The 24,331-nt window shown below is 43.3% G+C and overlaps 1 long non-coding RNA gene across 1 annotated transcript in view; it reads right to left on the bottom strand.

The window, feature by feature from the left end:
- Positions 1-24,331, bottom strand: part of LOC117367233 — a 48,373-nt gene that overhangs the window by 10,107 nt on the left and 13,935 nt on the right. The window contains exon 3 of the long non-coding RNA XR_004540713.1: positions 1,984-2,063. This is a non-coding gene — a long non-coding RNA (uncharacterized LOC117367233). The remainder of the gene's footprint in view (positions 1-1,983; positions 2,064-24,331) is intronic.

Here is a 24,331-nt window from a genome sequence, read left to right as displayed (position 1 = left end):
TTATCATGAGCTATCACATGTGCAGTTGCATATGAACATAACACTTTTCTTGGGCAGTTACTACAGTGCACATGCCAGCCATATCTCCAACAGTCAGAACACAGTCTTTGTGCTTACTTCATATTAATTTTTGCTGTTTAGGTGTGGTCAGCGCAAATCCTTAGTGCAACTTAGTAAACAGGATCCACAGTAATGAAGTTGTGAGGGGTGGGAGATACCGAGTCTTGTTTTAGGATTGTAACACATATTCCCATTTGGTAAGGGTTCAAAAGAGGATTTAATAGGGTTGACTTGAATGGATCAGTATGTAGTTGGGCTGCATCAAGCTCTCAGGAACAGATGGCAAGATTGAACACCAAGGAGCAGTGAGCAGTTGTCTTTGCTAATTTTTTAGTCAGGGCAACTTAGTATACAAAAGGACTGAAGAAAAGTTAACAAATGCCTCGCTTCCTGGTACCAAAGCACCAATCAGTATGTGCCAATGATATCCATCCCCACCAATTTGTCTTTCTCAAATACCCTCTTACCTAGGTTTATGCTACCAGTTTTTTTCCATCTCCTTTCCTCTACCAGACCAGTCCTTCTCTCTCCCCAGCTTTCTTATCTCACCAAATCAAGCATCTCTCCTTCTTCACCCCCAACACCAGCAGACACAGAATAACTTCTTCAATCAACCAGTTTTCCATCCAACACACATACACACCTCATCACCACCACCACCAGGTCCAGCATGTCTTCTTCTTCTCCTCACCAGATACCTCAGTACCACTAGATCTAGTGTCTCTCCTACTCCCCAGGAAATACCTCCCCCAATCACCTGGTTTGGCATTTCTCTTTCGTCCCATCAGATACCCCACCACTACCAATGCTAGGTCCAGCATCTCTCCTGCTTCCCAACAGATACCCCACCATCACCAGGTTCAGCAACTCCTGGGATCCCCTATCAGGCACCCTCCCACTACCAGGTCCAGCATCTCTCCTCCCCCAAAAGACACCTCATCCTACTCTACAAGGTCAGCATATCTCCTTCTCCTCATCAGACATTTCACCCTCTACTATGACCTGAATATCTCCTTCTCCCTTCCCAGCATCCCATATGGACAACTCCCGTTCACCAACAGGTCCATTATCTATCCTTCTCCCCTGACCACAGCCCAAACCCATCTTTAAAGGCAGGAGCAATCCTGCATCTGATGCCACCATATTTCAAAATGGCAGCATCTGACCCCTGAAATATGAAATATGGCAGTCTGAGAGACAAGAATAGTTGGGCATTGCTCAGAATATCCCTTCAGAGCACCCTCTTCCCCTCCCCTGGCTGAGAGTGCATACCAAACGTCAACAGGGAGTGAATTATGGAGATATGGAAAATGCTGGGAATCTGGTACGGCATGTGGACATTTTAATACTGTGTTCTGTGCTGAGCAAACCTGGGTCTAGCTTGGCTTTGTGGCGGGTTCAATCAGGGATAAGAAGATAAAGATTTGACAGCTTAGCTTGGTGCTTCAAAACAAACAGTCCAACACAATGAAAGGAGACTGTTTTGGGTGGGCATGAATGGCCTTGTAATGAAGCATATTAGTGAACGGAGAATGTCACGGGGACAAAATTTTACCGTCCCCACGGGAACTCATTTTCCTGTCCCATCCCAGTGAGTTCTTTTCCTGTCCCTGTCTCATTCCTGTAAGCTGTCCTCACCTGCACAAGCCTCAAACACTTTAAAATCATAAGTGTTCGAGGCTTATGCAGTTAAGGCAGAGGACAAGGGGCAGGGACAAGGACAGCGACAAAACTCTTGGGGTTGGAGAAATTGAGTTCCTGTGGGCATGGGGAACAAGTCCCCATGTCATTCTCTAAACCAGGCAAAAAGAGCCGGGAAGGGACACTGCACATCAGCCGCAGAGACAATCAATTTATTGCAAACATATAAATAATAAAAGCATATACATATAAATTACTAAAACACAAGCTTCACACACAGACCTTAAATCCTTTCTGTACTGGACCCCAACACGGTCCATATTTCGGCTTAAAAAAGCCTTCCTCGGGTATGTAGATAAAATCTATAAAGTAAAACAGATATGTACAAAGATATGAAACATACCTATCATAGAAGTGCATATGCACATAGGTATACTAAAAACAAGCAAAAGGACAAAGATGTCATAAAATATCAAATGAATAAAATGTATGTTACAAAATCTAACAAAATATAAAATCTAATATAATATATTAGAGGACATACACATCATGAATAGTGCTAATATATAAAATATCAAAACCATAATCATTCAAACCAGAGCAAGCAACAGGAACCACACCTTTCCATCATGGCTTTGATCTTCCCTCTCCCGCACAATGGTACCGAAAGTGCTCTTTGCAATGCCTAAGCCAAACTCCTCGTCGCTTCACCTTAGTTCTAGCCCCAGTCATGAATGCTCATGTTAGGAAGATTTTTTTTTTTTTAATAAAGGAGCCTGGCTGTAATTAAAGGTGTGTACCTTTCATAGGAAAGCAAAATCAAAGAAGCCTATAAATAAGACTTAAAGGAAAGCAATGGGGAACAGAAACAAGCAAAACTAATGATTAGTAGCATCTAGTTAGTACATCTATTTTAAATATCATTTGTAGGGTTGCAGATCACACCCCTATTGCATTATATAATCACAGTATTGTAACACAAGCAGCCAGGATCAGAGTATTCTTCAATGGTGAACGCCTGCTTTATAAATTGGCACGGGGGTGGAGGGTGCAGCATGTAGTTAGGATGTTAAATTTGGTTTAGCATTTTAATATGTTTACACCAGGGGCCCCGTCTGCACTACAAAACACCAGTAGAGCTCTGCAGTTTAGATCCTTATAAAATAATAATGTTTAATTGAACTGTTTTGACCTGCTCATTTTTATTTAGACCTGAGGAGAGGAATGTTAACTCCCCATAATCCGTCAAACAATGGACTAAATTAGTCCTATAAAAAAATTATCACCTCTTAATTTTTATTATTTGTTGACCTTTACTTCCCTGTTTTTAGACAGACTAGCACGGCTGCCACACCTCTTTATTCATTGTATCAGAGAGCCATTTTCTCTACTGGCTTGTCCGAGACAGATTGTTTTAGAACAGGGGTACACAAATTCAGTTCTCGAGGGCCTGGTTTTCAGGGCATTCTCCCGAATATGCACGAGATAGATCTGCATGCAAACTACAGTGGTACCTCGGTTTACGAGTGCACCGGTTTGCGAGTGTTTTGCAAGACGAGCAAAACATTTGCAAAATCGGTGCCTCGGTAACCGAGCATGGCTCGATTTACGAGCACCCCCCCCCCCCGCGATCCGGCACCCCCGACGCGATTGGGCACCCCATCCCCACCCCGCCACGTGAACTCGCAGGCCTTGTGCATGCTCAGATGCTCAAGGCCTAGCAGAAGAGGAAACATAGTAACATAGTAACATAGTAGATGACGGCAGATAAAGACCCGAATGGTCCATCCAGTCTGCCCAACCTGATTCAATTTAAAAAAATTTTTTTTTTTTTTTTTTTTTTTCTTCTTAGCTATTTCTGGGCGAGAATCCAAAGCTTTACCCGGTACTGTGCTTGGGTTCCAACTGCCGAAATCTCTGTTAAGACTTACTCCAGCCCATCTACACCCTCCCAGCCATTTAAGCCCTCCCCTGCCCATCCTCCTCCAAACGGCCATACACAGACACAGACCGTACAAGTCTGCCCAGTAACTGGCCTAGTTCAATCTTTAATATTATTTTCTGATTCTAAATCTTCTGTGTTCATCCCACGCTTCTTTGAACTCAGTCACAGTTTTACTCTCCACCACCTCTCTCGGGAGCGCATTCCAGGCATCCACCACCCTCTCCGTAAAGTAGAATTTCCTAACATTGCCCCTGAATCTACCACCCCTCAACCTCAAATTATGTCCTCTGGTTTTACCATTTTCCTTTCTCTGGAAAAGATTTTGTTCTACGTTAATACCCTTTAAGTCTTTGAACGATCTTCAAGCACCGGCACCAAGCACAGGACATGCCGGTGCCGGCGCCCAGATGAGGGTAAGAAGCGTCGGGGGGGGTGCCGTATCGTGGCGGGGGGGGTGCCCAATCGCGTCAGGGGGGTGCCAGATCATGGCGGGGGGTGTCCAATCGCATCGGGGAGTGCTGGATCGTGGTGGGGGGGTGCCCAATTGTGTGGGGGGTACCGGATCATGGCAGGGGGGTGCCGAATCGCAGGGGGGGGTGCCGGATCGCAGGGGGACCTTCGGGGGGAGCAATGCCGGTTCTCATGGGGGGGGGGGAACGCATCAAAGCGAGTTTCCATTATTTCTTATGGGGAAACTCGCTTTGAAAAATGAGCATTTTGGATTACGAGCATGCTCCTGGAACGGATTATGCTCGTAATCCAAGGTACCACTGTACTTCCATTGTATACCACTTTGGGTCTCATTTTCAGAAGAGAAAAACATCCAAGAAAATGGCATAAAGTGGCATTTGGACATTTTTTCTTGCTAAAATGTCCAAATCACTATTTTCAAAACCTATATTTTAGATGTTTTTCTAGGTTGTTCATCCCCATGTTCGTCTAAATTCCAAAGAGGGCATGTTTTGGGTGGGCTTAGGACTTGGACATTTTGCAGCAATAATCAAACATTTAACAAAACATCCAGGGCACCATTTAGATGTTTGGGGTTAGACCTGTTTTAAAAACAAATAAGGGCCAAAAAAGGTGCCCAAACTGACCAGGTGACCACGCCAGGGATTAAGGCATGGCCACCCTCCCTTTTACTCACCCAGTGATCACCAACCTCCTCCCACCAGCCATAGATCCTTAGCTGGCCACGCAGACACATCTAAGCAGAACAGAGGGCACTCCAGAGGTACTGCATTTAGTGCCGCATTAAAAAATCCTAGGTACACATCTCACTATCACCTGCTTATATTGTATGGTGATGCCTCCAAAACCTACCCAAAACTTACTGGAACAACAATAAGTAGACATCTGCAGTCATAAGGACTATTGTGGTGTAGAGCTGGGTACAGCAAGTTTTAGGTGGGGTTTTGGAAGGTTCACCATACAATATAAATTATTATGAGATGTGTACCTGGGACTTTTTAATATGCTATTCATTGCAGTACCCCCTAGAGTGCTGCTCTGATCTGCTCAGATGTCTGTGATCAGTTTGCTAAGAATACTGGCTGCTGGGGAAGAGTGTGGTGCAGTAGTTAAAGCTACAGTCTCAGCACCCTAGCACCCTCTTTTACTAAAGTGAGCTAACCAATTAGCGCACGCATCCATAGACTAACATGCCTGCATTAGCGTTTAGTGCGTGCTAAAATGATTAGCATATGCTAATCGGTTAGCGTACCTTAGTAAAAGAGGGCCTAAGTTGTGGGTTCAATCCCATACTGTTCCCTGTGACCGTCAGCAAGCAATTTACTTAGTCCCCGCATACTTTAGATAAAGCGTGAGCCTGCCAGGACGGACAGACAGAGAAAAATGCTTGAGTACCTGAATAAATTCATGTAAACCCTTCTGAGCTCCCCTGGGAGAACACTATGGAAAAATTAAATAAATACAATTGTATTTCCCAATAGCTTGTTTGTGTACATTTGGACAGGGTTTATTTTTTTTTTTTTGGGGGGGGGGTTAAAATGGTCAGAAAAGATAGACACACTAAGGTAAACACAATTAGAAATGGTCATTTTTTAAAATAAAAGATAGATGTTTTGCTGTTTTTGAAAATGGTCATTTTCTCTACTAGTTTGAGTTGAGCAGCAATGTTCTAGGGCAGGGGTTGGCAACTCTGGTCCTTGATGGCCGGAATTCAATCGGGTTTTCAGGATTTCCCCAATGAACATGCATTGAAAGCAGGGCATGCACATAGATCTCATGCATATTTATTGGGGAAATCCTGAAAACTCGAATGGATTCCGGCCCTCGAGGACCGAAGTTGCCCACCCGTGTTCTAGGGTGATTATGGAATGTATAATTTTTTTTTTTATTTATTACATTTTTCTATACCGTTCTCCCAGGGGAGTTCAGAATGGTTTACATGAATTTATTCAGGTACTCAAGCATTTTTCCCTGTCTGTCCCGACGGGCTCACAATCTATCTAATGTGCCTGGGGCAATGGGGGGATTAAGTGACTTGCCCAGGGTCACAAGGAGCAGCGTGGGTTTGAACCCACAACCCCAGGGTGCTGAGGCTGTAGCTTTAACCACTGCGCCACACACTCCCCTAATGGCCATCACTTTTCATACCAAGTGGATATGATGCAGTATTATACATTTATTTTTCTAATTTCTTCTTTTTTTACAATGGAAAGGAAGACCTTCAAGAAACAATCTCAGAATCAGTTAATGAAAAAAAGATTCCAGCTAATATTCAGCAGGTGGCAGACAGCATTTTTTTTTTGTATACTGCTGGTGCTATAACCTGAAATTCAATGCCAGGCCCTATGCGGGCTTTAGTATTAAATTTCCTTTTTTTTTTTTTTTAAAGCCAACTAGCGCATGACCACTTAAATTATATTCAAAATTAACCAGTCATAGTTTACATAAGAACATAAGAATTGCCGCTGTTGGGTCAGACTAGTGGTCCATCGTGCTTAGCAGTTTGCTCCCATGGCTGCCCTTAGGTCAAAGACCAGTGTCCTGAATCTAGCCTTACCTGCGTACGTTCTGATTCAGCAGGAACTTGTCTAACTTTGTCTTGAATCCCTGGAGGGTGTTCCAATTTTCTACCACTCTCTGGTTGAAGAAGAACTTCCTTACATTTGTACGGAATCTATCCCCTTTTAACTTCAGAGAGTGCACTCTCATTCTCTCTACCTTGGAGAGGTTGAACAACCTGTCTTTATCTACTAAGTCTATTCCCTTCATTATCTTGAATGTTTTGATTATGTCCCCTCTCAATCTCCTCTTTTCAAGGGAGATGAGGCCCAGTTTCTCTAACCTCTCACTGTACGGCAACTCCTCCAGCCCCTTAACCATTTTAGTCGCTCTTCTCTGGACCCTTTCAAGTAGAACTGTGTCCTTCTTCATGTACGGTGACCAGTGCTGAATGCAGTATTCCAGGTGATGGCGTACCATGGCATAAACCCCTCCTTTTACTAATCCGTGGTAGAGTTTTCTGCCGCGGCCCAGAGCGCTAAATGCTCTGACACTCATAGAATTCCTATGAGCGTCAGGACAGCATCAAAGCATTTAGCGCTTCGGGCTACGGTTGAAACCTCTACCGCAGCTTAGTAAAAGAGGGCCAAAGATAGGACAGTTATTTTTGTGGTCCTATTTATGTGCTAAACCTGGCCGGTTAGGTCTGAACTTTGAGACTTAAAAGGACTCCACTCTCCTGGGATGCCCCCAACACAGCTGGCTTTAAGTTCAGCACTAACTGGTCAGTGGCCATGGCCAAGTGAGTTAGCCACTCAACAGACGTTTCCAGCTGGTTAATTCGCTTTGAAAATTAGCCAGATTAAATTTTTTTTACATGTAGTATTAGGCATTCTACAGAAATTACAAAATCTCTATCCACTTCCCTCTCACACAGAGAGCTAGAACTGTCTGATGGGCAGAAATGCTTAATTTCAGAAACATCATGAGATTTAAGAATTCAAGATGTTTAGCAAGGTTTGATGAAATTTATGAGAAGCCTGATTTGTATTTCTGACCTCTGAGATGTTACTAAACTTTACAAGTGCTGTGACCTGGGTCAACACAACTCTGAAACTCTGAGGACAACAGAAATAAAGAGAGAGAGTGAGAGTGATATGGAATTCAGAAGAGAGCTCAATCTAGGTCATACTTAATTCCACCATCCTCCTTGTTTTCATAGATTTGTTTTACCCCAAGTTACATGTTGATTGGATATAGAACGTTTGTGGAAAAGCCCCAATTATAACAGTGCATGTTAGAAAGCAGGGTTATGGCTGCATAATTAGACTTCCTTCTGTTCTCACCAAACCATTCCTTTGTATATACATTTCAAAGGTTTATAATTACTGCAATCAAGTTACCATATTTCTCCCACACCCAAAATGCATTAACCAGCCTCCTCCTACTTTGGCTTCCTTGCTTATTTTCCCAAAACGCAAAGAAATGCTGACAAAATTTCACTGCTTTAACTTGGAGCAAAGCTTTACAACAAATCTCACATTTTCATTTCGAAAGAGGAAAACTTTTTTTTTTAATGGCATACAGTGGCATTTGGAACTTTTTCCTGCTAAAATGTCCACATCACTATTTTCAAAACCCATATTTTAGACTGGTCGTCCCCTGTTCGTCTAAATTCCAAGATGGCGTGTTGAAGGCATGTTTTGGACAGGATTAGGGCAGGCTTACAATTTGGAAGTTTTGCAGCAATAATCAAACATTTAACAAAGCCTGTTTCAAGCTTGTGGTGATGCAACCTGCCGCTTCTTCTTCTATAATATTACCAAAATCCGACCCTTCTTCTCTGAGCACACTACCAAAACACTTATCCATGCCCTCATCACCTCACGTGTAGATTACTGCAACTCACTACTCTCAGGCCTTCCGCTTAGCCGTCTCATCCCCTCCAATCCATCCAGAATTTGGCTGCACAACTCATATTCTGGGAGAGCTGCTATACTCACATTACCCTTCTCCTAAAGTCGCTTCATTGGTTTCCCATTCATTTCTGAATACAATTCAAACTCCTCTTACTGACCTACAAATGCACTCTCAGCTGCCCCTCACTATCTCTCTTCACTTATGTCCTCCCTTTGTCCTCCCCTCCCCTCCATATGAGCTCTACTCAGCTGGTAGGTCCCTCCTATCTGTGCCCTTCTCTTCAACTGTTAACTCCAGACTCCATCCCTTCTACTTTGTTGCGCTGTATGCTTGGAACAAGCTGCCCGAATCCCTACAGCAGGCTCCGTCTCTGGCAGTGTTCAAGGCCCAGTTAAAAGCCCACCTCTTTGAGAGTGCTTTTGACTCCTAACTTCTCTCACCTTGGGTTCTGCATCCCCAACCCTATATGTCATGTCTGCCTGTCCAAGTTAGATTGTAAGCTCTTCTAAGCAGGGACCGTCTATAAATGCCAAAATGTTCAGCACTGCGTGCACCTTACAGCACTACATAAGTGATAAATAGTAGTAGTAGTAGTAGTAGTAGCAGCAATGACATTGGAAGCTTCAATGCTCAGAATAGAAGCATTTCAAAAGGCAATTTTATAAGCTGCTACCTATAGTTAGGTGTCAATAGTATGACCAGCTTATAGAATAGTAGTACAAGAGGACCTTACGAGATTGTGAGACTGGTCATCCAAATGATAAATGACATTTACATAATATGAGAAAGTGCAAAGTGATGCTTAGATGGTGACTCTGCCTGTGCAGAACTAAGGCTGGAGCTGGGCTTACTTTCACAGTCTGTGTCTCGTATATGGCAATTTGGTTTAGGATGGGCTGGGGAAGGCTTTGATGGAAACACCAATAATTTGGAACATGAGGACGGTGCCAGACAGACTTGTAGGATCTGTGTCCTGGATAGGCTGGAATGACCTCACCTTGAATACTGTGTGCAGTTCTGTTCACTGCATCTTCAAAAAGATATAAATGAGGCTCATTTTCAAAGACACACTAAAACACCATAGGTTTTTATGGCACTTTAAGTGCTTTGAAAATGAGCCCTATAGCCTAATTAGAAAAGGTACAGAGAAGGGTGACAAAAATGATAAAGGGAATGGCATAACTTTCTTTGAGAAAAGGCTAAAGAGACTAGAAGTAGAATGGGTAGACATGAATCACTTGCTTACTTTTTCCAAAAATATAAGGACTAGGAAGCATGCAATGAAGCTATTAAGTAGTAAATTTAAAACAAATTGGAGAAAATAGTTCTTCACTCAATGTATAATTAAACTGTGGAATTTGTTGCCAGAGAATGTAGTAAAAGTGAAAAACACCCATCTGCCGTTCTGTGCCATTTTTCTGTTTGGAAAATGAGCCCCATAGTAGGACAAGTTAATAACATTTGTAAATACTGTCAACCAGTTTTGTTTATAATCACAGTTGTTTTTGATGGAGTCTGCCTGAAGGGGTACAAGAAAAGGATGCATACTCTCTCCTTTTCTTTTCAACCTCTGTGCAGAAGTACAGTAATCATGAGGAAGCTGGACTTAGATGATTCAAGTGTTAGGGTGAAAATAGGCGGAAGAACCATCAGCAATCTGAGATACGCAGATGATACTACGTTGCTGGCAGAGTGAGAAGGACCTCAAGAAGTTGATCCTGAAGCTAACAGAAGAAGGCGAGAAGTTGGGACTTTTCCTGAACATCAAGAAGACCAAAATCATGACTGCCATCAACAAGAAAGCCCACATAAAGATCAACAATGAAGAAATAGAAGTGGTTGACAGCTTCATTTTCCTTGGGTTCCTCATTAATCACAATGGTGGTTTGACAGCAGAGATCAAGCGTCGATTAACACTGGGGCATGCAGCCATGGTGAGCATGGACCAAATATGGAAGTGCAAGGACAACTCAGTCACCATCAAAGACTGATCACTACAATTGTGTTCCCAATCATGACATATGGCTGCAAGACATGGACACTCACAAAAGCAAATAGAAGAAAAATTGATGCCTTTGAGCTCTGGTGCTGGAGAAGACTTCTACGAATTCCATGGACAGCTAGGATCACCAACAAAGATGTTCTTGATCATACAAACCCAAAGTTATCCCTGGAAGGCAACCTATTTTGGACATGTGATGAGACAGAAACTGACCTATTTTGGATATGTGATGAGGGTGAATTCACTAGAAAAGGAAGTGCTACTCAGTGGTAAAAGGAAGCAGGGGAGACTAAAGGCCTGTTGGCTGGATACCATCAAGTATGACATGGGAATGAACATCAAGCAATTGAAAGAAGCCGTGGAAAACAAGGAAGCATGTCGAGGACTGGCCTATAGAGTATCCAAGGGTCGGACATGACTGAATGGATAGTAGTAGTAGTAATAGTAGTGGTAGTAGCTTGAAGGGGGCTTTTGCCATTTTGGACCTGGACCCACGAACACCCTGAACAGGACATTACATATAGAAATGATGATTCTGCTGCCCTCATATACAAAGTGATTTACATTTATTGTAATTACTTCTTAAGAAGCAATTCTTATAGACACAATGATTAATGCCATAAAAACAAGGGCAATCCCAGCATGATTCTAAAGTTAACATGCTCCACAAAAGGTCACTGATAAGAGAGATATAAAAAGTTCCCTTTGATTGTGCAATCACATGCTCTCCAGTACATTCCGCAGCTATCTGAATAAAACAAGCAAGGACAGCCACATTGCTTCTAATTCAAGCAGAAGGTCACAGTGCACTTGGGTGAACCTTGATTTGAGATTGTGAAACAATATTTACAGTTTCAAGCTGGTGTTTGCTTCTGAAAATGTATTTTTCAAGCAAATTACATTTTCACCCTTTTCTAAAATTCATAGCTAATTCTGGCCACTTCTGTAAAGTAATTGCTTTGGCCACTTGTGGGCTGAGGGCCAGGTTGGTTTTGTACTATAATACAGAGGACCATAGCCTTGCCTTCATCTACAGAGCATGGAGCAGCCCTCAAACTACTACAGCTCATAAAATTTAAGGAAATAATTATTTCATACAGAAAAAAACAAACTGTGCACTGCAATCCAAGGGTCTTTCTGTCACATGCCATACAGTTATTTCAAGCTGACAGGGTTCAGAAAGTTTATATCATTCAGCTTGAAAACCTCCTGATGAATTGGGGAGGGGGGGGGTCACAAAATTTGGATTTATTCAGATGTTGCAAAGACTACATATGAACAGAGAAAAATGTTTCTATGTTTAGGACAAGAGACCATACTTTTTGGTGGGTGAATTTATGTCTATGTTATAAGTATGAAAAGATGAACGCTGACATGCTGGGGCATAATAAGATATTCAAATTAGTTTGGGGGGTCCATTGACATCTTTTGTGGCTTTGTTATAATTGTCTTTATCTTTATTTGCCATTGTTTTAACACGCATCTAGGAGAGGGTGGGAGGAGGGAGGATATCTCTTTTATATTCCCTGTTTGAAAATATTTGATGGGGGAGGGGTTTTTATTCTTTCTGTATTGTAATTGACAGATTATAAGTGCTGATTGTGATTATTCCTATATGTATGTATATTTTTTGCACTTGTGTTAGTTTTGTAATAAAGTTAAAAAAAAGACAAGAGACCATTAATATAAGAACAACTTTTTTGCTGGTATTGTATATCTGTGTAAATACCTGGTTCGATATGCGGAATCTAAATATGTTTTTTATTCCTTTGAACACTTGAAGGAGTTTCTTGATTAGAATGATGATTGTATGACAGGGGTCACATTAGGCCTTTTCCTTTAGTATTTGATTTCTATTAATCTCCGTGTTTTTTCTTTTGACCACTCCCCATTATTTGTGGTCTAAGGAAGGGTAAAATATGATAGTACTTTGATGGCATTTATTTTCTTTTTCCTTATAATATATTGTATATCTCTGGGTTACCTGTAACAAGAATTTTATCTTGTGAATTATTTTTGAAATGCTAATAAATAAATAAATAACTATTTTTTTTAAAAAACCAACCTCCTGATGATATTTAAATTCCCTAAAGTTATGTATTTATTACACAGTATTTACAGAAACCGTGATACAAAGTCACGACTAAGGGTTAGATTCACAAAGCAAACCGATCGTGTACCGATCAGTTTGCGACCCCTTAGCGACAAAATTCCCTTCCAGCCCGATTCACTTACCTCTCTGCCGACCATCCTACAATCCGCGCATGCAAATGAAGGGAGGGACATTCAAAAGAAGGGAAGGCAGCGATTCACTGCACAAAATTCTCAATCCAACGGGGCTAGCCGATCAACTCCTAAAGCGACTGCTGGGGACTAATCGCACACCTCTCTGCCGCCTCTCCTGCTCCTGCTCCATTGCCGCCCTGCATTCTGCCCTGCTCATGCTGCCTGTTTCAGGGGCTGCAGAAGCCCTGGGGCAGGAGGGAGAGCAGTGCCTGTTGGCTTTCCTTTTTGTAAGGAGAAAAAGGGTGAAGACTTGGCAGGGTTTCAAACTCATTTTCAGTACTGGTACCGAACCCTTTATATCACTCTCAGGAGCTTCTGCTTCACTTCTACCGTAAACCCTTATTTGGAGCTGAACTTCTGGAGAGTGAGATCGCCGGTGTCAATCACGGATGGGACACATGTTGAAGCTAGAACCGGCCGTGAGGCTCCCCAGCGCATAACAGCCCCCGGTGATTCGATCGCAGGTGCTAATTACCCCGGTGAGCTGACTTTAGGGAACCGGCAGGTGGAGATTTGACTTTATTACACCCTGGATATGCAACCAGAGAAGCTGGATCTAACATTTCAAGATCAGCAGCCAAGTACCTCATTATGGCCCAGGCATCCATATCCTCTGAAATGCCCTTCATCTTGTTGGCTTACCTTATTTTATTTACTTTACCCCTCTTTCCAAGATGAATTACATTCAGGTAGAGGGGGTATTTTCCCTGTCCTAGTGGAGTCATGGTCTACATTTGCACCTGAAGTAGCAGAAAGTCAAGTGACTAGTCCAAGATCACAAGCAGCCACCGTGGGATTTAAACCAGGCTTCTCTGATTTAAAGCCCGCTGCTCTAACCATCTGGCTGCTCCTCCACTTCATTATAGAGTATCGTACATGCTTTCAGTCAGCCAGAAGTAGGTAATAATTGTTAAGAACTATCTAGGCATGTTAAGATATTTCAGTGTGGCTAGATTGTTTGGAACGTTGCATTCTCCAAGCTAATTAGTGGGGACACTGTAATTAGAAGCAATCTGTCTGAAGTACATTGTATTAACCACCTAGTTTCACAAATTTAACTTTGCATAATTGGAATAATCATGTTATCAATTATTTATTTAAATCAATATAGACCAAATGGGTATATGCATAGATTTAGTGTATTTTTTTTTAACTGGGATGCCATTGAAACTTGTCTTGTCTCCTACTTGATCAAAATAATTTTAAATAGAATAGATTCTAGAGGCCATGACCTGTAGCTATGACCAAAACAAAAAAGCCTCCACTAATGTTAGCAGGTAATGTTTACCATAAGACAATCTATATAACTTAAATAACCGAGGAGCCCTTTTACTAAGCTGTGGTAGGCACTAGTGCATGCTTACCACAGCTTAAAAAAGCTTGCCACAAAACATGCTCAGGCACAGTGGCATAGCAAAGGAGACTGGCATCCTGCATCACCACACCGTGAAGTCCTACTCTTTCCCACCGCTTCAGCAACCACCACACTTCCCTGCTACTTGAATGCCGCCCCCCCCCCCGCACACCTCTTAAAATGTTCACCAGCACAAGCAGCATCTGCCACTTGCTGCTCGCACAAGCCTCAACTCCCTTCCGAGGTCATGTCCTGGGCCTGCGACAAGAAAGTAACATCATAAGAGAGCCGAGGCCAGCACAAGTAGAAAATGCTGCTCACGCTGGCGAACATTTAAAGAGGTACACAGGGACAGAGAGGAGCCAGTGCTGGTGCCCTCCCCCCATAAAGACGACACCCAGGGCAGTCCACCCTCCCCCCCTTTACTACACCAGGCAACCTGCAGTAAATTCCAAATTGTCATTTGCTTATCACACTCAAAATATATCTTTACATTTTTATTGGAGGGGATATATTTGGGGGCAGAGAGTGGGCAATCCTGGGGAGTGATTGAAGTCTGGGGCTCCCATAATATTGTTATTCCCTTCATCCTGAAATTGTTATGCCCCCACCAGAGGCATAGTGAAGGTGAGAGGTGCCCGTAGCGGTGGCTCCCCTCCCCGCCTTCTTCTCTGTCCCCCCCCACCTCCACATGCTCCTTCCCCAAGCTGCTGGCACGCCAGCATCGGCTCTTTCTCTGACATCACTTCCTAGGATACGAGACTATGAATGACCCAAAAACTTTTCCAACTTATTCTGAAAATAGAAAAATCTCAGCACTCCAGAAGACAGGAAAGTAATCCAGAAATTCTGCATGGCAAGAATAGCACCAACCTGCAAATGGGGGTCTATACTGAGACCCTCAGTAAAGGACTGGAGAGGAAAATGGGTGAAAATGTTAAAATACAAAAAACTTATGCAGACCCTTAGAGTAGGGATCTCAAAGTCCCTCCTTGAGGGCCACAATCCAGTCGGGTTTTCAGGATTTCCCCAATGAATATGCATTGAAAACAGTGCATGCACATAGATCTTATGCATATTCATTGGGGAAATCCTGAAAACCCAACTGGATTGTGGCTCTCAAGGAGGGACTTTGAGACCCCTGCCTTAGAAGCTTTCTTGAAAGATTCTATAAGATATGGAGTCCATTACCAAGACAGAACTAGCAGGGAAGACTTGAAAAAACAAGAAATGAGAGACAATAATAAAGAGCTAGAAAAGGGTAAAGGAAATGTGGGACACAAGGTATAGTGAAAAGGTGACTAAAGGGACCAAGGTCCCACATGCAGAGATGAAATAAATGGGCAAAATGTGTTATGAGGAACTTTGTCCCCTCAGATGCACTAGGAAGGACAAAGACAAAAGAGGAAGGAGTGGAACACGTTGCAAGCCATGATGAGTGAAGGGTAGAGAAACCAGGGAACAATAAGACTTGGGAGTGAGTCAACGAAAGAGCAATTTAATAAGAATTATGACAAAGGCTTTAAATCAGAACTGACTGTAAATTAGAGAATGACAAGGTGACAAAATTCATCACTGTTCCCATCCCCGCGGATAACCGCGGGAAAAAAATCCCATGTCATTTTTTTAGTGTCTGACTGGATGGGCCGTGGCCCTTATCTGCCGTCTGTTTCTATGTTTCTATTTCAACCTCAGGCTGTTCTACTCCATCATTCTTCAAAGCAAAGCTTGAGGGTCATTGGTTGTGATTCTTCCCTCTCTCCTTAAAGAATAACATGAAGATGGTTTCCTGCAGTTATCCACGGGGATGGGAATGGTGATGAATTTTGTCACCATGTCAATCTCTACTGTAAATGCTACAATTCTATTTGTAAAAATTTTTAATTGTTGTGACCTGTATGGCAAATTTCTTTTCGCAAATAAATAAAAGTTTCAAAGAAGAACATGTGAAAAGAATTTAAATAAATTTCAACATTAGGAAAATTCGGGGAAAAAAAAATCTGAAAATGATTCTGCTCATCCCTATATAGCAAGTGTTCTTTGCAGAGAGTTCTGAGATTGCATATCCATACCTAGAAGATTATGCAGCATCATATTCTTGGAGCATTTTAACAAAGTTGCCAGAGAAGATATCCAAAAATAGTTGGCATCAAAATATCTTCAACAGCTGCAAATTGTGGTAGGGGCCTTTTCCAAACCAAACATGATTATCTCCTACTGTGAAATGCTGCAAAGAAGGGAGGTTCAGTGGTTGGGGAAGTGGCATGCTGCCTGGTGTCACTGGCAAAAAGCAGATTTCAGTAGCAGTAAATATTTAGAATTCCTTCAGAAGTCCCCAGATTAAGAGTACACATGCTTGTTATTCCATCTATCCTATGCTGCTTGGCCATCAGTCAATGCAAAATAATCTCACCCCACAATTTGCACCAGTGATTTGTCCTGCCCCACCAGCTGCAAAAAAATTAATACTTTAGAGCAGGAGTGGGTTCTTCTCAGACCACAGACTGCACCAGCCCCTCAAACCAGTCATGACTCCCAATTTGGCTCTTTGATCAAAAGGTTTGTCCAGTCCTGCCCTAATTGATTTGGCTCTTGCAGCTGGCAGTGCAAGACTGATCATTAGTCATGAGTCACAGGACAGCCCTCATAACTACAAAGACTCTCCTGTGACCAGACTGCCACTGATGCAGATCCCACCATGGCTTCTAACACATCATCCTGAGCCATGTCACAAGCCCAGCACTGCAGCTAGGCTTGCTCCAGTTAAAAGACAAAAAAAACATGACCTTGAAGAGAGTTGATCAATGCAGCAGCTCTTCTACCAGTAGACAAGACTCTGTCCCTAATGAGAGTGCCCAAAAGCAGGAGCCCTGGGAGGAGGGGGAGCAGGATGAGAACACTCACTTCTCTAAGCCTAGTAAAGCACAATCTAGGAGATAGGCTCCTAGCCCTTTTAGCACACACCTGCTGAAGTTAATTGAGCAGCAGGAGAAGACTCAGCAAAAGCAAAAGCTTGCCCATCCCCCACTCAGGTTGGGGGCGTGGCTTTCTGAGAGCCAGACAAACTGAGCAGAGCAAGCTTAGGAGAGGCAGTCCTGATCCAGCAGAGGAGGGAGACACATGGCCAGATGCTCCAGAGTTTAACCAGGGGAATGAGATTGAGATGAGAGATCTGGATGATTCCCCACTGGCAAGCCAGCCAGATTGCTTACAGACAGAGGAAGCCATGTGAGACTTGTGAGACTGGGCATCAAAATGGCAGATGATGTTTTATGTGAACAAGTGCAAAGTGATGCATGTGAGCAAGAGGAATCTGAACTATGATGCAAGGTTCCACTTTAGGAGTCACTATCCATGAAAAGCATCTAGGTGTCATTGTTGAGGCTATGATGAAATCCTATTTGGTTTCAACTGAAAACCAAAAAAACCCCAACCAACCCCAAAACTAGTTTGACTTGGCCTGGCCTCTGCAGTGAAACAGGAGCAGATACCATGCATTGATGTGAATGTTAATGTATGACCTGCCATAGAAAATACTGGGATTGTTTCCAATAGGTGACATGTTAAATTTGCAGCTACCAAATAGTAAAGTCCTGCCTTAAGCCATGATAATTACAGACTTAACCATAGTTTGCTAAGAAGACCTCTGAGTGAATATAATATGAAGCAGCTTCATATTATATTCACCTAATGTGTCAGTGATGTTTCTGCTGCCTTCCTTCTAGTGATCTGTTATTTGTAGAAGAATGGAGCTGTTAAAACTTCACAAGATTTGTTGCCAGTTTTCCATATCTAGTATTACTACTATTAATTATTTCTATAGCGTTATCAAATGCACGCAGCATTGCACAGCATCACAAAGAAGAAGAAAACAGTCCCTGCTCAAAAGAACTTACAATCTAAACAGCCAAGACAGAAAAACAGGATGTCATGGATACAGTTAAGGGGAATGGTTAATCAGCTGGCTGGGTTGGAGGGCAGAGGAGTAGGGTTAAGTATTGAAGGCTATATCAAAAAGATGGGTTTTCAGTCTGCTTTTAAACAAGGGAAGGGGCTTGATGGACAAACTCAAATAATTTATTCTAGGCGTAGGGAGCAGCTAGATGAAAGGAACAAAGTCTGGACTTGGCAGTGGAGAAGGGCAAAACTAAGAGCAACTTATCTGAGGAACTGAGTTCTCTGGAAGATGTATAAGGAGAGAGAAGTGAGGAGAGATATAGCAGACCCAATGTGTCTTTCAAAGGTACTGCTTTGATATAATCACAGGTCATAACCACCCCTTTCTATCCTTGTGAATATACAAAATAAACAAAAAATAAATTATTTTGTGTATCAAGAAGTAGCACTTATCTTAAATCTTTGATCCCCACGGAGTGCACCCATTTATCCACCGGCTTCTTCAGGGGAAAAGCAGTGCCGTAAATGCCATCATGCCAGCTATCGTGTGCTGTGTTGCAACGGCATTAATCAAGCCTCCCCAAGCCGTATCTCAAACTGGCTACAGGCCCGTTTGAGATACGGCTCTGGGAGGCTTGATTGTATGAGGTTTCCCCCCCACATAGGAACAAAATTAAGAAATTAAATAATCAAAAATCTGAAAGGAACTAAAGAGATTGGATGGTTCCTGTGTTGGTGGCGTTCCACTGTTGTTGTGAGGAACATAGTTGGGACACTGTGTAAGAGACTTGACAGAAGAGAGTTCATGTTGGATTAATTATGGGAGTTTATGTGCTCATCTATCCAAAGAAGTAAAGAATCAGACAGAAAGGTAACCTGGTAGACTAGATGGGTCGGTCACTCCTAATCTGCCACCTTCTACTATGATTTTAAATAAAATACAAACATGGTTTTCCATGTTCATTAGTAAACCGAGAAAGTTGGAGAGGAAAACGGTGATGGAGTTCAAAGAAGCGTGGGATGAACACAGAGAATCTAGAATCAGAAAATAAATAATAAATATTGAACTAAGGCCAGTACTGGGCAGACTTGCATGGTCTATGTCTGCATATGGCCTTTTGGTTGAGGATGGGCCGGGGAGGGTTTCGATGGCTGGGAGGGTGTAGTTGGGCTGGAGTGAGCTTTGACGGAGACTTCAGCAGTTGGAACCCAAGCACAGAACCGGGTAGAGCTCTAGATTCTTGCCCAGAAATAGCTAAGAAGAAAAAAATTTAAATTGAATCAGGTTGGGCAGACTGGATGGACCATTCGGGTCTTTATCTGCCATCATCTACTATGTTACTATGTTGAGGGGCAGCAGAATGAACACACTTGTAGGTCAGCAATAAGATCTTGAACTGTATGCGATGGCAGATAGGGAGCCAGTGAAGTGACTTAAGGAGAGGGGTGACATGAGCGTAGTGAGGTTGGTAGAAGATGAGTTTTGGTAGAGTTGGTAGAGTTTTGCACATATTTCAAGGGGGAGAGGCAACACTGCGGGATACAGGTTAGAAGTAGATTGCAGTAATCTAAGTGTCAGGTTACAAGAGCTTGGACAAGCATCTTCTTTTTTTTTTTTTAAGGCATACCACACCATTTGCACTGTTGTTATCTTGATGTGTTGCATACAGAGACCAATTCAGTAATTGGCCAGTACTGTCTGTCTCATGCAAATCTAAATTTCTTCTCAGTGGCCACAATTACTCTATTTGCATTCCAAAGCACTGGTACATGAAAATCATACTAATGTCTCTGGAAAACACAAAGAATGTAAGAACTTTAAACAAGATATGTATAAAGTGAATCTTGTAGAAGAAAATTAAAAGGTCAAAATACAAATGCAATGAAACAAAAGGTGTTCTGGAATATGTACAAAGACACAGCTAAGTTAATTCTGTAGATATGAAATAAAAGACAAATGGAAACTAACACAGACGTTTCTTTGCCACACAGCTGCTCTGCTTCTTCTTCTTCTTCGTGCACTTGACTAAGCCAATCCGTAACAGAGTCAGACATCGTGAGCACTGGCAAAGCTTCAATACCACCACGTAGCCTTCTGAGTTGACATGTGTTGACAATGTGTTCCATTTTCTGGTTGACCCCCCACCAGTGTTCCCTCTAAGCGGGCGGGTGTTGTGAGCAAACTTTTTTCACTGTGAGCTAAAAATATCGGGCGCCAGCAAGTTATGAGCCAAATAAATATGTTGCTTTCTACCACAGAACTTCCTTACGTTTGTATGGAATCTATCCCCTTTCAACTTTAGAGAGTGCCCTCTCGTTCTCCCTGCCTTAGCTACTAAGTCTATTCCCTTCAGTACCTTGAATGTTTCTATCATGTCCCCTCTCAATCTCCTCTGCTCAAGGGAGAAGAGGCCCAGTTTCTCTAATCTTTCGCTGTACGGCAACTCCTCCAGCCCCTTAACCATTTTAGTTGCTCTTCTCTGGATCCTTTCGAGTAGTACCGTGTCCTTCTTAAAGTACCAGTGCTGGACGCAGTACTCCAGGTGAGGGCGTACCATGGCCCGGTACAGCAGCATGATAACCTTCTCTGTCTCTTCAGTCCAGCATCTGCCCCTTCCATTCACTGTCTGTCTTTCCCTGCCATCTCTCCTCCTGCCCCCTCCCACCCCCCAATTTGGTCTAGCATCCATCATCTTCCTTCTGTTCCCCTCATGGTCTGGCATCTCTATCCTTCCCTCCCCCCTGTGGTTTTTAGCATATCTCTCTTCTCATTTCCTCCACTCAGATCTGATCATTCTCTGCTCTCTCTTCCCTTTTCTTCTCTGGTCTTCCTTCTCTATTTTCTGCCTCCATCTAAATTAAATTCTTTCTTACTATTTAGTCCCGTTTCCCTCTTTTCACTGTGTCTACACACAGCTTGTCACCCCTTTCCCTCACCCCTCCATTATCTTACTATTTTCTTCCCCCTTTATTTATCTCCTCCTTCCATCCAGTATGTGTTCTTTCCCCACTTCCATTCAGCATCTGCTCTCCCTTCTCAACTGACATCCATCTGCCTTCTGCTCTCTCTCCCTTCTTCTCACTTCCATCATCTGTCCCCTTCTCTCTCTCTCTCATCTCCTCCATTCCATCATCTGCCCCTTCTCTCTCTCTCTCTCTCTCCCCCCCCCCAACTTCCATCATCTGCCCCCCTTCCCCTCACCTTTGTGGGTCACTTTCTTTCCCCTGAGGGTGGCTCATGTCACAGGGGAAGCTTTGGCCGAGCAGAACCGCTTGATTGACAGTGGAACTTACTTGATTGATGTCGATGCTGGGGCCCGTTGCCGTTTGAAGGAAAAAAAAAAAAGGTGGAAAAAAGGAACCTGTAAAGGCGAGAGGAAGGGAAACCTCCAGGACAGCTGCTTTTTGCCCTCCTTCAGCGGCCCAAGAGTTCAGACCAGCAGCGGCAGCTCTGTATGCTTTTAACTTCGGCACAGAGCTGCCCCTAATCAATAGTTTAGCGCGGTTTCATGAGGCAGCCTCGGGGCCTTTGATAGCCGGCCCGCTTCGATGATGCGATGTGGGCCGGCCTAGCAAAGGCCCCGAGGCTGCCTTATGAAACCGCGCTAAACTATTGATTAGGGGCAGCTCTGTGCCGAAGTTAAAAGCATACACAGCTGCCGCTGCTGGTCTGGAGGTGCGGAGACAAGGCAGGAGGCAAACGCGGTGGAAGGCAGGAGTCCCGGCGAAGGCAGGAGTCCCGGCACAGCGACTGCAACAGGAAGTTGCAAGTCAGCTGACGCCGGCCTTTCGTTGCGGCGGGGACCGAATCCTTCGCGGACCGGCAAGATTTTGTTTGCGGACCGGCGGTTGAAGAACTGTGCTCTACACTGTGTGCGCTGTGACGAGAAACTTGTGCGCTGCGAGGTAATATTTTGTGCGCCAGCGCACCCCAGCGCAGCTTAGCGGGAACACTGCGCCCCCACAGAGGCAATATGGATCATTTCTAAAGCTCCAGTGCTACTTGTTGAATATGCACTAGCTACAAGCACAAGTCAAAACCAAATTGCTGATTTTGCCAGATCTTGTAAATATCCCAAAAAGCATGTGTATATGGTCAGATCTACATCTGGAAAATGAAGATATGATTTATTGACAGCAGACATTTTGGTGGGCGGGTCTTGGATTTTTTGGATCCAAGTCAGTAAACTTGTTGTGGCACTCCAAAAAAAAAAAAAAATTAGTGCGGTATATTACTCAACATAGGCACATTGGATATCAATAGGTCATAGGGTACCACCAAGGATCTGAAGTGTGGAATCTGACAGTGTTCATCCAACACACATGTGAAAATTGGGTCGAGTGATGTGTGGAGGGGCATAATCAAAAACAACGTCTAAGTTCCCTTTTGGTCTAAGGCCCTAGGAGCACAAAGTAGGCAGCAGGGAAATGACCATTCTCAAAAAAAAAAAGAGTCCAAAATGTGTGTGTGTTTTTTTTTAGAATGGCCTATCTGTATGTTCAGTACTTTAATCACCCAGACTGCCACTATATATACCTATTCTAAAAAAAAAAAATCAGCCAAGTCGCAAACGCCCAAAACAAAACCTTTTAGGCGTAAGAGGGACCAGTCCTTTGCCTAAAAGCACAATTCTCTAACTGGCATCTGTCATAAGCGCCGGTTAGAGAATCATAGAACTGTGGTTCCCCCCCCCCAAACAATTGAGACAGGAGGGATGCCCAGTCCCTCCTGCCCGAAGCTGCTGCAACACCCCCCCTCCCGAATGTTCCTCAGCAGGAGATGTGCCCAATCCCTCCTGCTGACACTCCCACCCCCCCCCAAAAGTGCACCACCAGTAGTAATTTATATTCTAGGATTTTCAGGTACCACTTAGTCTTGTTTTCTGGGAAGAGGTGCTTATGCTGAAATCTTACATGGGTCCTTATGTAGGTCCTATAGTGATACACCATAGACCAGGGGTGTCAAAGTTCCTCCTCGAGGGCCACAATCCAGTCGGGTTTTCAGGATTTCCCCAATGAATATTCATGAGATCTATTTGCATGCACTGCTTTCACTGTATGCTAATAGATCTCATGCATATTCATTGGGGAAATCCTAAAAACCTGACTGGATTGTGGCCCTCAATGAGGGGCTTTGACACCCCTGCCATAGACCCAATATAATGCAGACATTTGGGTCCAAGATATCCAACCACAATATAGGTGAGTCTACATTATAACAGGTCTATGGTTAATATACTTGCACACACAGGTAGTATTCGTGAAAGAGCTTGTCACACAGGTTTCTAAACCTTTCTTCCTTCAATAACTTCTTGGTGAACCAGAAGGTGAAGCACTGGTTGTATTTGAGCTTCATGTCTGTCACTCCTTGCTCACAATGTTCAGTGTGTACTGGCTGAATTTGCAGCATGGACTCTGCATAGCGACTCGTGTCAAAGGGTGTCCAAGGCTGGAGCAGATGCAACAGAGGTAGGGTTGTGAGTAATGTGCTGAACTTGGTCCTGTATAATTGTCAGCCTGGCACCAGAAATGAGTCTTTTGGAGGGTTGCCTGGTGCTGGAGCGCATTCGGAGATCATCACAGGCACCACCGCGGCCAGCCACAGTATCCGGTACTGAGAGAAGAGGTCCTTCTGAGGCCTCATAAAAGACCAGCAAGCTGCGGTACGTGGTCCATGGTCATGAGCCCGCAGCCTTGAGTCCAAAGAGGCACGACACGCCCTGAGCAGGGAGCAGGGAGCTATCAGCGATTGACATCATGGGAAAAAGGAAGGCAAAGATAATTCCATCTGACTTGGGTATGGGATCCATGGACTGTCATCTTCAACCTTTAACCTTCACTGGAAGATAGGGCACATTTTTCTACTCAGTCGGCTTCCTTAACCTCAGGAGAACAGTTACCACCTCCTCAACCAAATTTAAATTCCTCTCCTGTAAAATTGGACTCAAATATGGATTTTCCTAAATCTTGCACAAAGACATCAGGTACATACAGTTTGACTCCGGTTCAGATGGCATTGGAGTCAAACACAAACCCACTTCCTAAAGATAAAACTGTTACTTTGCAAGATGTCTGGTTAGTGGTAAATCGAATTGAAACTCCATTACAGAGTACCGTTTCTAAGTTATGTCAAATTTCCTCAGAAATAACTAAAAGTAAATGAACATGAGACTCAATTGATATTGATTGGAATAAAATTGAATAAATTAGACTTAGCAAAAGTCAGCCATATTCATTATAAAAGATAGTACATTAT

The sequence above is a fragment of the Geotrypetes seraphini genome, chromosome 9, assembly GCF_902459505.1.
Source record: "Geotrypetes seraphini chromosome 9, aGeoSer1.1, whole genome shotgun sequence".
Lineage (NCBI taxonomy): Eukaryota > Metazoa > Chordata > Amphibia > Gymnophiona > Dermophiidae > Geotrypetes > Geotrypetes seraphini.
This window is presented reverse-complemented; position numbering and strand designations above follow the sequence as displayed.